The sequence below is a fragment of the Hipposideros armiger genome, unplaced genomic scaffold (genome assembly GCF_001890085.2).
Source record: "Hipposideros armiger isolate ML-2016 unplaced genomic scaffold, ASM189008v1 scaffold_1315, whole genome shotgun sequence".
Classification (NCBI taxonomy): Eukaryota; Metazoa; Chordata; class Mammalia; order Chiroptera; family Hipposideridae; genus Hipposideros; species Hipposideros armiger.
The window spans coordinates 29,112-41,270 of record NW_017732665.1 but is presented as its reverse complement, the minus strand read 5'-3'; the positions used below and the strand labels follow the sequence as shown (position 1 = coordinate 41,270).

At 42.9% G+C, this 12,159-nt stretch overlaps 1 pseudogene; it reads right to left on the bottom strand.

The window, feature by feature from the left end:
• Positions 1-8,730: 8,730 nt before the first annotated feature.
• LOC109377187 (spermatogenesis-associated protein 31D1-like) overlaps positions 8,731-12,159 on the bottom strand; it is a 5,624-nt pseudogene continuing 2,195 nt past the window's right edge.

Below are 12,159 nucleotides of genomic sequence, written 5' to 3'. Positions count from 1 at the left end.
ATAGATATAGAAATAAATTAATATTTAAATGCGTGTGTATGTATGAGTGTGCGTATACGTACATATATTCTCTAGCTGGGTTCATTGACAGGGCTAAGAAGCACGACATCCCCATAATAATGAGCACATCTAGCACCCTGACCTTGGACTCTAAATACCATTCTTCATTAAAGGAACCAGAGCACTTGGAGAAATGGCTGAAACTTTCCGAGGGCTGATATAAGGGATACAATCAGCCTGAACCATCCTTTTGCATCAGAAATGAAAGCATTATAAAGATAAATCAAAAGAACAAAGGAATGAGATTGAAGTAACTAGCTAAATCTGTGATATTTGAGCACCAAAAAAATATTGGTAGTAAGAGACTGAATTGAATCAACTAGGAAACCAAGAGTCTATATTGATATAAACAGCAAGGAAATAAGTAAATGAATGAATAAATTGAAATTTTGATGTGGAATGTGATATTTGGTTTTGTTTTGAAATCGACAGTTAACCTTAATGAGAATGTTTTAATTTTGACTCAGAAAATGTGAACATATATCACTAACATATTTAAAATAGATTTAAAGAATACAGCTGAAAAATCTTACAATCTATTGGGGGAAACATAGTGGACTGTGACAACGCTAGGATTTCTGTGCCCACTATATTTTTCCAGCCCATCCATGTAGTAGCTGACTAGCTACTGGGAATATGAAGGGGGAAGAGTATAAAATGGCTCTTGTGTTTCCTACTTGGGGGTCCAGGTACTACTAACTGATACTGGGAATACAAGAGAAAGAGAAGGCTATGGGCAGAGGAAGACAATGGGTTGAATCTGGAAGATTTTACAGTGTGGAAGCTTAGCAAACAGTTGGTTTCACTGGCTTGAAACTCAGAGAAGAATCTAGTGCTGAAATAGCTAACCTAATGAGTGTGTAATTCATCTAAGGAGGACTGGAGACACAGAAAAGCATTCAGCCCAAGACAAAACTCTGGGATAAGCCCACATCTAGGAAAAGCTTCAGGCTGTTTGGCATAGGACTGTTTATAAGCAATTGTAATTATGAGTAAACATGGTAAGCAAAATATTAAAATTTCAAAATCTTAGAAACTACCCAAATGTCCACAAAGGAAGAATTTAATAGGATTTGATCATTCAAATGTTATTGATGAAAGTTTATAATAACATAAAAATGTTTGATAGTGTTTTTCCTTTAAAGTACTCATTATTGAAGCAATGTAGAAATAGGCATAGCAAAATCTGCAAAGAGATGCATCAAAAAGGTACCAGTAACTGTTTTGAACTTGGGAATCCATGAGGTTCTTCCTTCTACTTGTCCATATCAGTCAACTTTGCTAATAATACAAAATTTCTAACTGGGATGAAAGTCACCAAAAGGATTCTCTTCTACCTCTTTGTAAGATAAACATGGAGACAGTTTCCAATTAACAAAGAGCCCGAACACATAGCAGGCCCTCAGTAAATGCACAAACCTATCAAGATTTCAATTAAAGGCAGTTACCTGAGATTGTCTTACCTATAAAAAGCCTGCCATCCTGTCAGCTGGAGAGGCTCATGGAATGCTATCCTGGATCTTGCAGGGTGTGACAAAGGGTTCTGCCTCTAACCTCTCTGTCCGCTAACAATAATGTCTTCATAGGCCTTTACTTGAGGTTCCCAGGAACCATTCATTCCTACTAGATTCACTGATGGGTCCAAGAGAAGCTAAAGCTCTTCTTGTTAAGAGTCTCTGAAAACAACAACCAAAGGACAGCTTTAGCTGTCCCTCTTTCTGAATCTTCATTTCCACATTCTCCTCCTTTGGAACCCAGAGGTTTCACTTTCTTTGCAGCTGGTGGGAAATTGTCATCCTGGCATTTCCAAAAGATATGCTTGAAGAACGAGGGCTCCTACCTCAGCTCCGCAGTGACCCCGCTGTCCTCCAAGTGGACACGCAGCACCTGGGAAGCTCCCACATCCCCACTGGAGACGTTGTGGCACAGAGTCAGTGAGAACATGGGAGGCAAGCTATGTGAAGAAAGGGGACTCTCAGGTGGACAGCCCTGAGCCTGGCTTTGCTCTCCGCTCTCCAATTTAAACTTTCACTCACTAAGGACCTATGTTTGCAGGTCTGATACTTTCAAATCTTGTGGAAATGATACTTTCGGTGAGGGTCATGCGGTGGTCAGGGTAGATTCTATTTTACTCGTATTGACATTTGTCATTTGGGAGCGTTCCAACTGCCTGGAGGCCAAGAAGTCACAAGATTGTGATTTCAGAGCAGTTCCTCGGCCATGAATATCTCCCTGGACATGTTGGACATGCAAAAATGTTCTAAATTCTTCTCCATTGTCCTTTGGCCCTGAATCATTTCTGCTCTGTCACTGTCACTTGGCTCAGGTCCAGGCCCAGACTCGTGGGCACCTTGGGGTTGCATCTATTGTCTCGTACAGTCTCATTCTGACTCCCTTTGTCTGTGGTGAACAAAAAGAAAATAATGAAGGGTTTGGACTCATTTCCTCCCTTTCTCTCACTAGGAAAATCAGGCACTTATCCAAGAATAATGAGTCTCTATTTTAATTAACAGAAATTTGCATTCTTTCCTTTTATTAATTTTTAACAGTGATAAAATAATTTCAATTTTTCTGTCTTTGAAAAATGCACGAAAGATTTTTGTCTCTGAGGGTCATACTTGGTATTCTCAATCAGAAGTCCTCTGCTTAAGGAGAGCATCGGATCTGAGGCCAACAGTCAGGTCTGTGCTCCCTCAGATAGGACCCTATAGCCTGGGACAGAGCTCAGGCTCCAGCCTCAGGAGCAGGCTCTCAGAGACGCAGCACTGCTCTCTGATCAGCCCCCTGCAAAGGAAGCCTTGGTAAAGTGACACCTGACAGGGGGATGTGACTCATGATGAAGTACTAGGAAGCTCTGTTCTCCTGCAGAGATCCCAAACTCTTTAACCCAATCTAAAGCTATGGCATCATTATGTCTGGAATAACATTATCCAGGAACCTGCCACCATACTCAGACGGTCTATGAGCTTCAGGTAGAAACCTAAGTCTTCCCTGAACTACTGGACCTACCTGGTCTCTTCCTCCAGAAGACTAGTTTTCTATTCTGTCCTCATACTTTCCATTTTCAGTGTCTCTCTGTCCCAACCAAAAACATTTATCAATATGGGAAAAGGAACAGGAAAATGAAAAAAAATATATTGTTTGGTGTGAGAATTCTGGTTCCAGCTCTGACATTTAAAGAGCTTGGAAATCATCTCCCCAGCCTATGGAAGTAAAAGCTAAACAAATGGAAAATCAATGACTTTTCTTGGAGCCATCAAAGAATTGAAGTTGCAGCAGCAACCACTACCCAAAATTTTCAGGGAGGGTGAATGCAGAGAATCACAGTCTAAATCAGCTTACCTGAGGGGAGGCTACTGGAGCCATAAACTGGTAGGGACACTTGAAAGGACACTGACACATGGCTGGAGGTTAGCATGCCAGAGAGAAACCCCTAGGGTCACCATGTTCCAAAGGCCCCACGCACTTATGGCCTTTACTTCCAGGACCCGCAGCAGGTTCCCAGAGTGAAAAGCTTGAAATAAAGCTTATGTTTCTGGCCAGGGAGTGGGAGTGGGGAGAAAGATAACCATTTTAAAAACATTTTGAAATATTCCCTAAGTGTAATCCATAAAAGAAGCCTCCTCAGTTGGGGAAAAGACTACCAGAGCCTTATCCCATGTGGGAGAAAGGACATTACTCAAATACAGCCCCCTTTAGCCTTGTTGTGTCATCTAAGAGTTCAAAGAAAGGAAAAAAAGCTTAGAAACACTGATGGACATCACAACCTAGAGGCACAGTCTCACTAAAAGACTGAGATTTAATCATATCCTGTCCTCCCAATACCTTAGCACCATAGCAACAGAACTCCAGTATAGTAATTAGGCCATCATACCTGAAAGATGTGATAGGCACATGCTCTATTTAAGGCAGAGATTTAGGGAAACCTAGAGACACCACAAGAGAAAAACCAAAACCTTAAAAGAAATTGAAGCTTCTGACATATGCAACTATAGCAAAAATTGAACACAGCCAACTTCTACCCAGAAGACATAAAGTGTTGTGCTAAAAGTCTGTTTACTCCAGTTCCTGTTACCCAATACATCCTGTCTGGCTTTTAAGAAAAAATTAAAAGGCATGCTAAAGGCAAGACAAATCAGTCTCAATAGACAAAGTAAGCATCAGTCCCACATTTAGATATGATACAGATTTTGGAGTTATCATACATGGAATCCCAACTAATCATGATTAATATGTTAAGGGCTCCAGTGGAAAAAAAGAGACAACACACAAGAAGCTGAGGAATGTAAACAGAGAGAGAGGGAAACTAAGAATCAAAAGGTAATATTAGAAATCAAAAACATAAACAGAAATGAAGAATGCCTGGATTGGCTCATCTGTAGATTGCATACCAGCAAGGAAAAAATAAGTGAGCTCAAATATGTCAACAGAAACTTTGTAAACTGCAATGCAGAGAGAAATAGAATTTTAAAACAATTTAAAACCCAGAATATCCAGGAACTGTGAAACAGTTTCAAAATGTGTAACATGTATGGAATTGGAATATCAGAAGGCAAAGAAAGAGACAACAGAATGGAGAAAGTATTTGAATAATGGCCAGAAGTTTTACAAAATTAATGACAGATTACTCATAGATTGTCGAAACTCACAGAATACCAAGCATGATAAATACTAACAAAGTCTATACCTGGACATGTCATACTGAAACTCCAAGAAACTGAAAGATGAAACCTTGAAAGAATCCAAAGGAAAATAAGCATCCTTTTTCTAGAAAAGAAGCATAAGGACTGTGGACTTCTCATCATAAACCATGTAAGTAAGAAGGGAGTAGAGCAAAATATTTAGTGTCGATAGAGAACAAAAACACCAACCTAGAATTTTATACGTAGTGAGATTAACCTTCCAAAGTGAAGGAGAAATAAACACTTTCTCAGACAAACAAAAACTGAGGGAATTAATCAGCAGTAGTCCTAACCTGCAATAAATGAAAGAAGTTCTTCAGGGAAGAGAATAACTTGGATCTATATCGGAATGAAAGAGAAGGAAGAAATGAAGATAAAATAAAACTTTCATCTTTATTCTCAATTTACCTAATAATAATAATGATAATGTATTGGGTTATTATAGTATGTGGGTAAGTGAAATAAATGGCAGCAATGTTACAGGGAAAGGAGGGAGGGATTGGGGGCTCTCCTAATTAACTATGAAGTGGTATAGTGTGAAACGAAGGATACACATTACTTGTACATGTGTATTAAAAACTCTAGGGTAACTATAAAATTAATTGTTAAAGAAGAATAATTGCTCTCCTAAGAGAAGAGGGAAAATTGAATCATATGAAAGCTTTTTTAAAACCAGAAAAGGCAGAAAAAAAGAGAAAGAAAAAAATTGATATAATGGAAAGCAAAGTTCAAGGCATGGTAGATATGAATCCAAATAGATGAAAAAAATCAGTAAATGTGAATGGGCTAAATTCACCAATTAAATGTCAGAGACTGTCAGAGTGGAAAACAAACAAACAAACAAACCAATTACATGTTGTCTACAAAACAGCCACTCTAAATATAAAGATACAGATAGATTAAAAGTAAAGGGACAAAGAAAAAGCAAAATGTATCATGCAGAAACTAACCAAAAGAAACAGGAGTAACTATCATAATTTCAGACAAAGCAGACTTCAGAACAAGGGAAATTATCAGTGACAAAGAGGAGCATTACAGAGGCAACAAAGGAGTCCATTCCCCAAGAAGACACACAATCCTTCACATCTAACAACAGTGTCAAAATATGTGAGGTAAATACTGGTACAATGACAAGGAGAAATAGATGAATCCACTGTTATTGGAGACTTCAACACCCCTGTATCAGAAAGGGGCAGATTCACCAGGCAGAAAATCTGTAAGGATCTAGTTGACCTAAACAGCACCGTCAGTCAACTTGACATCATGAACATTTATAGACTACTTCATCCAACAACAGAATTCACATGCTTTTCTGGCTCTCATGGAACATTCACCAAGACAGACCACTCTAGGCCACAAAACACACTGTAACAGATATAATAGAAGCCATACAAAGTATGTTTTCAGACTGTAATGGAATTATACTAGAAAACAATTTCAAATAGAGAGCTGGAAAATCGCAAATGTACAGAGATGACACAATATACCACAAACACAAAGGTCAAGGAAGAGTCTCCAAGTGAAAAAAAAAAAATCCTAAGCTAAATGAAAACAAAAATGCAACTTACAATTTGTGAGATGCAGTTAAAGGAATACTCAGAGAAAAACTGATAGGACGGAATTTATCTACTTGGAAAGAAAGATTTAATATCTCTGAGGGACTCTGGCTTACTTACCTGATAGATGTCTCTCTTTTTTTTTTAATACTGGGAAACATGGATTCCTGTTTAGGTAGCTCAGTGACAGAAGGAGCCCCACCCCACACAGGAAGACAAGGATGGGGATACCTAGGGAGCTGAGCTGGAGCTCGGCCCTGGTACAGCTTAACGCTCTTCAGACAAAGGAGGCGGTGTGCATCATGGGAAGGACATTGCTGCATCAGGCAGCTGTGCACTGAATGCATATCCTAGACTAGAGCTCCAGGCCCACATCACAGAGCTGTGGCACAGACACCAAAGGTTCTTGAGGGTTGGGGAGGGGACACCAATCCTTCCCCCATCCTCCAGCCCAGCGGATCGGTCCATGCCTCCAGGGCCCTTAGGGTCCCATCCCGCCAGCCTAACATCCATCTCCACCCATTCACTGTACCATGTATTTTATTTACTTTAGTGAGATTTTCTATTTATTCAACCTGTTACCAGGTAATACCTGAGACCGTTTTACTGCCTGCTGATCTTCTTTTGGACCCCAAATACTTTTTGAAAGCCTGCTATGGCCATGGATTTATACTCTCAAATTCTCTTTTGTCCTCAACTACAGGACAAAAAAAATTATCCTTTTTTTTTTTTTTCTTTTAAGTGAGGAGGGAAATCTCTTTCCATATAAAAGGAAGGAGAAAGGACAGGAAGAATATGAAAGTGTTTTTTTGAAGTGTTTTGATGGAAGTTCCCATTTCATGGCTTGTAGCTCCTCTGTGAACAGTGGTCCAGGAAATGTGCTGAACAAATGGAGATGGCCGCCCTTTGAGGAAAGTGAATGAGATTTGGAATAGGTTTGAGAAGCAATGCAGGGAGAATGGACTCAGGAAACTGTGACCTAAGCTCCATTTGTTTTGTTCACATGTTAATGACCGTGGGGTAATTATTTGTGGAATGAATGAATGACTTCCAGATAGTTCTGGGGCTGAATTTATCTGGGTACCAGGAGACTCGAATGTGGGATTTAATCCATTAGTAATCAATTACTTTTAGGCAGACATTTCTGGAAAAACAGAGCTGAAATATTGCCAAATGGGAAGAATTAAAAGGGATTGGAAGGGGCCCATTTGTAGTGGAGCTTTCTAAATGTTGGTAACCAGGGAGACCATCAATGCCTGAGACTGGGAGGAAAACAAGAGCTTGGATTGACAGGGATTCACAGGGAGCAAGTGGGAAAATGGGTGAAGTGGAGTTTAAAAATTAACAAGGGGCATATAAACTGGAAGGACAGGGGGATGAGGCCAAAGGTTGGAATGTAGGCTGTATTATTCCAGATGGCAGAGGCATTCCTGGTAATAAGCTCTATAATGTGGAAGTAACTGCACTAGAATGAAAGGACCCTTCTTGCTGGCATGACTTTGTATTTGCCACTTTACAGCAGGCAGCCCTGGAGTTGAAAGGAGGTCCCTGGGTGCCCCTTCTGTGACCTGGTCTGGGAAGACCTGCTCCTAAGCACCTCCTCTAATGCCATGTCCTGAGTAAGAACATTCTTCCTTCTAGGTTGGGATGTTCCTGACCCTGAATCGCCTCCACCAAGCTCTTCTGATTTGGGGTCTTAAGCACTCATTCTCTTTTTAGTTTGTGGGATAATGTTCTTCTAACACCACCACCGTAAGACCAGCCTAGGGCCTTGAGGCCCCTGCCGCTGCTCTGTCCTGACTCCTTGGTCTTCCACATGAACAGGAAACCGCTGGGAAGGTCCCATGTCCACACTGGGGACCCCCTGGGCATGAATCATGGAAGCTTTGTACATCACGCTATGTGAGGCCAGGGACACATCACTGGGGTGGCCTTGGGCCTCATTCCCATTTATCCTTTGGGAGATTCCCAGCTTGCTGCTTGTCAGGATGTCACTACTTTTTGATTGAAGAACACTGAGCTCCGCAGCTCTGCTTATCTCCCTGGGCAAAGGCCTGAAAACATGTTCTGATTTGTTCTCCATCTTTTTTCCCTGTTGCAATTCTAGTTTATCACTGGATGTTACACTGTTATCCTTAGGCTGACATGTTGCCCTAGCTTTTCTTGAGGGCCTTGGTGGGAGTGTTTTGAGAACTGGAATCGGTCTCTGACTTTCTTTGCCTGTGATGTTGAGTGTGACAGGCAGACGTGTCTGTGTGACATCCTTTATTCTCTGAGCAGCCTCTGTGTGCCCATGGTGGGTATCAGAGAGTGATTGACTCAGGGCTCCCTGTCCTTCCTTGCCCACATGCGAAGTGGTAGGGAGAAGATCCAGGATGGAGGCTAAATATACTGTCCCCACTTTGTCTCCGTAAAGATATATGGAGCTTCTACTAAGGAGCATTTAGCCCAGATTTGGAGTGTACCTCAGACATCAGGCTGTTTGATGAAGTAAGTTTAGAATGCAACAAGGAATGAAATGCGCTTTCGTTCCAGGAAAATACTTCTATGGATTCAAGGACCTGGAGGTGAAGGCCCCACAACATCCTCATATGAAACTCTTTCACATGGGCTTCTAGCGTCTGCTGTGACTGGACCCGATGAAGGAAAGCTCCTGCCAGGTATTCAGGTGGTAGTCCCTTCCCACGGATGGTGGCAAATTTCTCTGTTTTATTTCAGTGTGGGATTTCACAGAGAGTCCACAATGCCTGTTTGAGAGCATGCCATGCACTGTGCACGGGCTCAGACAGCCCACCCTCACTGATTTGCTCACACTTGTTGGAATGTAGTTTCAGGACATTTTCAGGTTGTCTCTGGCATAGACTCTGCCCTGACGCCATTGTATTTTCTCCTGACGGACTCACCCTGTGACCCTGTATGTCTCCCTCAGAGTCACACACCAGATCCTTATCTGAGGAGCTCTCTGAGTCTCTCCACTGAGGGTCTCTTGGGCCATTCTCTGGGCTGTTTCCCTTATCCTTCCCCTCAGCTTCCTAGCTGAAGCATTTCTGAGCCTCTGTCATAGAAGCTTCTGGGTTGGCACTATTCAACATTTTGGTGTTCGCTACTCTGTCCTTTATACACAGAGACCCATGAGAGTCCGTAATTGCTCGCCGGCTCAGGTATATCTGAAGAAGAGCTTGGAGGCCTCATCTGTGAGAGGGACTCATGGATTGTGCAGGGCAGGCCCCACTGGTGTTGGATGAGCCACTTTCAAAGGTGATGCTCTGGATTTTTGAGAAGTTCATTACTGAGTGGAAACTCTCTAGGAAGGGTGGAGATTGACACCTGGGCCTGGGAGGGCCGGCAGTAAGCAGACTTGGGAGATGAACAACTAACATCCTCCTGAAATCTTTGAACATGGAGGGTAAACCCCACAAACATTCCTGTTGCTTGTGCAACAAGCCCCATCCCAGGTGTTGAATTTCAGTGGAGGTGTGATAATCTGATTCATTGTGGGGGTGATGGAAATACATGCCACAGATCCTAATCTGGTATAGGACTGCATGGTGTGAGTGGGAGTGTGCACTGAAGGCGGCCCTGGGGTCGGATCTGACTGAGAGGTAGGAATTGGGATTGGGGCAGGGTTTGAGGGAAGGGTTGAGGCTGGACCTCAGGCAAGAACAGAGGTAGGGCATGGAAAAGATTAGGTATACTTGGCCTGTGGAGACATTTGAGATTCTGTTGAAAGTAAAGGCTGAGGAATAGTCACCCAAGACATGGACAGCAAAAGGCAAGGCTTCTCTGGGAAAAGATGGGAAAACCCAGAAAAACTGGCCATGATTTTCCACCCAATAATCCTGCCAGGTCCTAGGATGTGAGGGCTGCTGATGGCCATGCAGTTCCGTGGGTTTCCCTCTGGTGCTCCAGAAAGGAAGGGCAACTACTGAGCCATGCTTTTCAGCAGGTGACTAACATTTTCCGTGAAGAGTTTAGGTGGTACTCTGGCCTAAGATATTTAGCCAAAGGAACGTTTTTCCTTCTCTTTCCCTTCCATATGAGGAACTCTCTCCTTTTTTGCACTTGTCTCTCTAGGAATGCCAGGATCTCAAAGCTGAGAAACAAAAGGTGACCACTCCCTACAAGGTTGGCTGCAGAGTCACCCCCAAAAGAGGCCTGCAAAGAATAGAGGGCAAGAAACTCTTGCTTGAAATCCCACTGTGCCAAGGGAGAAGGGAATAAGTCTTTGGCATGAACTGGCCTATACCAGGGAAGGTTTGACAGTGGCAGGCTGGAATGGTCAATGCCTGGGACTGTTGGGACACAAGTAGACAATGCACCAGGGCTATCTGGAGATGCATTGTCTGAATTAGGATTCAGTTGGATGAAAACTGACTTAGTCACAGTGAAATTGTAGCTTGGTGGTGGTGAGGCAGATTACATTGGTGATGCAATGATGAGTAAATGAACCAGTGAGATTCCTTGTCTGGGACAAATCTTGTAAGGGGTTGATATCTTGAGAAATGGAGGGGTTAAGAAAGAATCAAAGGGGCCTCTGGTTGGAGAAGAGGATCTGCTCTTGGAGTGCCATGTGGTGGGGTGCCAGGGGTTGAGGTGGGGGTGGGCTTTTGGGGGTGCAGATTCAAAGGGAGGAAAATTCTCTGTGGTAAAGAGTGACCTGGTGCTGAGGTGAAGGAAAATCAGATAAGGGGGTCATTGGCTTAGGGGAAAGAATTGGGGGTGGCGATGGGAAAAGGCTTAGGCAGAGGGGCTGGAATTGGATCTCCTGGAGGTACTGCAGAAAAGGCAGGGACAGAATCTGTGGAAGTCAAAGGGGACACACAGAAAGTAGCATCTTCCAGGGCCTCAGGGAACTGTAGACAGTTGACCTCAGAGGTTATGTTATGGCTCACCTAACACGAGGGTTCTGGACAGACCAGTTACTAAAGTGCATGGTATCATGATGCTGGTACAGAGGGCTGCAAGAGACAGGAGGTACAAAGCTACAGTCAGGACCAGTACAAAGAAAGGAAGACCTCATGGCCCTGTGGGGGTGGGGCCACCTGAGGGGAGCCTGCTGCCTTCCCATTGGTCCACATCCCTGACTTCACAATACACTCAATAGCACTCACCCCAGCCTTTCATTCACATTCTTGTTCCTATGGCTACTCCGTCCCATGACTATGGAAGGCTGCACAGAACATGGTAAAGAGGGATCACCAAAGAGGGAAGAAGACTAGTCACCATTTCAGAAGAGAAATCAGCCTCTTTTTCTCTTCTTCTGCCCTCTAGTAATATCTCCAACCTGGGAAACCAAGAAAGTGCGTAATATGGGATGAAGGTAAAAGCATAGGTACCACACAGGAATCCCTTTATGGAAGACCACTGTGATATTAGACTGTGAAAGACCCAAGAATCAGTAGAGGAGCTCAAATGGTCGATGATAACATGAACAAGGTTCCCACATGTCCGTTGCTTCATTTGTAAAGTACTTTCTCATCCATTATCTCATTTGATGATTAAAACCACTCTGTGAAACAGAGGTCAGTGGTTATATCAGAGAGGAAGCTGATCATCCAAGAGGTCAGAGTACTTAACAAAGACACAGAAGTTCTGAGTCTCAACATCTATTTCGCAATGTCCCCTGCTCATTTCTATCACTGCTAATGTGCAGGGATGGCAGAACAGGGGACCTGAGAAGTGACTCAGGGTCTGACTTCCTTCCCATGAGCCTATCTTCTGATGGCTCTGTTTTCCAAGAGGGACTGAATCTAGCAACTAATATCCTCAGAGATCATGGACCTGGGACCTCGTGGAAAGAACAGAAAGGGTCACCTTTGGAGAGCTCAGGAGAAAGAGGCAGAACCTTACCTTTGCATGCC